The sequence below is a fragment of the Lithobates pipiens genome, unplaced genomic scaffold, assembly GCF_037356315.1.
Source record: "Lithobates pipiens isolate NorthernLeopardFrog02 unplaced genomic scaffold, aLitPip1_a1.2 Scaffold_8, whole genome shotgun sequence".
Taxonomy (NCBI): domain Eukaryota; kingdom Metazoa; phylum Chordata; class Amphibia; order Anura; family Ranidae; genus Lithobates; species Lithobates pipiens.
The window spans coordinates 305,069,015-305,071,868 of NW_027507903.1; positions in this window are offsets into that span (position 1 = coordinate 305,069,015).

Here is a 2,854-nt window from a genome sequence, read left to right on the forward strand (position 1 = left end):
TTAGATGGTATTTATATTGTAGGAAGATGGTTATATCATCAGGTGACATTTCACATGACATTTTGTCAGTACTTATGAAAGGTTTCCAAGCCACAGCACAGATTATCCTTAAATTACTAATTTATTTGGAATCAATATTAATTTTGGCTTAACAAAGCAACACCTTCAAACAACCAATAAAAAGCCAATTGCTGTTTCATAATGACAGGGACTTTGTGGGTTTCTAATGAATACCTAGAGGATGTCAAATTTTGGATTCATATTGGTTTACCAAAACAACAGCTTAGCGCAACTAATAGAATGACAACTGTTGTGTTCATGGTGACAGTGGGTTTTGGGGTTCTTGAGGAATACGTAGGGATTGCCAAAAGATCTGATGAACCAGTATTAATATAGATAGTATTTATATGGCATGTGTTATAATTAACACTATTATTATTATATTGGGAAGAAGTTGTTATATCATCAGGTGACATTCCACATAACATATTGTCAGCACTTATGAAAAGTTTCCAAGCCACACTACCTAACCATGCCAGATTATCCTTAAATTACCACTTACCAAATGTTGTGGAATAATTTATGTTTGTAGATCTGCAAATAACAAGCAATATAAATACATTATTTCTGATATTTACCATTCTACTTATTACATATGATCACATAATGTGGTGCTTTTCTAAACTAAAGTGAGCAACTAAATCCACTTACAATTTTGGTAATTTGAGCCTCCTGTGCCATTCAAAGCTTTAGTGAAAAGATGAGCTCTTTTAACCACTTGACCTCTGGATGATTTACCCCCTTCATGACCAGGCCATTTTTTGTAGTACGGCACTGCATTATTTTAACTGACAATTGTGCGGTCGTTCAGCGATTTACCTAAACAAAATATATGTCCTTTTTTTCCTGTGAAAATAGAGCTTTCTGCACCTCTGCAGTTTTTATTTTTTGCACTCTAACAAAATAAGGCTGACAATGTTGAAAAATAAAACAGAAGAGTCGAGGCACAGGATCCATGCCACCTGTATGATAGAACTGTGATTTTCCTTGTTTACCTAGGCAGACAGCTGTTCTGCCTGTGTACCAAAGCATTGGTGGGGGCCCGCAGACATTGAATCTGTCATACCCATCAATTAGCTGCCATTGTGTCTAATCACAGCGGGAGTGGTCCACCACCGGCACTTGCCCCAGACCCGTAAGTTCAGGATCACGTGCTAGGTATGTGGTCCTGCACTACCTTGCCACTGTATATATACAATATACAGTCGGCAAGCGATTAAAGGACTTCTTCGATTAACCGCTTCCCACCTACCGCACGTCATATGATGTTGTTAGGTTTGAGGGGTGATATCTGAATGATGCCTGCAGCTACAGACATCATTCAGATATCATCTTTTAGTGCAGGTGATTCCCTACAATATATGAATGATCATAGCGGTTGTTTAGCCACTTGATCATTCTTACAGGTGGCGAGAGGAGATTTCCCCCCTCTCGCCACCCTCTGGTGCTTCTACTGACTCACCCCTGCCATCAGTGATTTGGAGAAGGAAACTACTGGCATCAGATGCTGACGATAGAGATTTCCGGCAGACCAGATGGTGGTCCCCGGAGTCTCTATGATCGTTCAGAGGCCGGGCATGATGTTATGACTTCACACCTGGCCCCTGCATTTGAAAAAATGGTGCTGCCTCAGCTGGGAAGATGAGATCTTTTTTTTTTATTTCAAGCTTCCCAGCCCAGAGTTGAGATGTGGGGCTTATTGATCCCATATCTTACTGTAAAGAGGACCTGTCATGCTTTTTCCTATTAAAAAGGATGTTTACATTACTTGTAATAGGAATAAAAGTAATAAAAAAATAAAAAAGAAAGTGTCAAACTAGAAAAATAAAAGTAAAATTAATAATAAAAAAAGCATTTAAAGCACCCCTGTCCCCGTGTGCTCACACGCAGAAGCGAACGTATACGTAAGTCACGCCCACATATGTAAACGGTGTTCAAACCACGCATGTGAGGTATCACCGTGAACGTTAGAGTGAGAGCAATAATTCTAGCCCTAGACCTCCTCTGTAACTTAAAACATATAACCAGTAAAAATTGGGTTTTTTTAAGTACCAAAGTTTGGTGCCATTCCACGGGCGTGTACAATTTTGAAGCGTGACATGTTAGATATCTATTTCCTCGGCAAAACATAATCTTTTACAGTATGCAAAAAAATGTTTCCCGAAAAGACGCGTTTGAAAAAATGCTGCACAAATACCATGTGAGATAAAAACCACCACCATTATATTCTCTAGGGTCTCTGCTAAAAAAACATATATAATGTTTGGGGGTTCTGATGATGAAATGATGATTTTTACATGTAGGAGAGCAATATCAGAATTGGCCTGGTAGGCAAGTGGTTAAAACCCACACAGTTATTATCTATCGTGGGATGTAATAGAGATTTCCCTGTCCCTGTCCCAAAGATGCAATAGAAAGCAAAGGAAAAAAGATTTATTCTCAAATCTTGTTTTGGAGACAAAACTACAATTTTAGAATCTATCATGAAGCTGTCAAGCTGACAGTTTTCACTAGGACAAATAGAGACAGTATAAGCGAGTAATTTCATATTCATCATCATCATTTTCATCATCGATACTGTACTACCTTCTTTTGATCTTATTATCAGTCTAATGCCTCTTGGCAATGAAATATGAACCTTATAGTAAAAATCTGCTGCAGCAATAAAGTTTACTTAAAGAAAAATTGTTTACTTAGAATAGTGAATGTTCATTTAGCTTAGTAAAAAATAGGATAATTGTGTTAACATTGCCCAGGGGAAATTAAACAAAAATAAAACAGTAAACACATAATT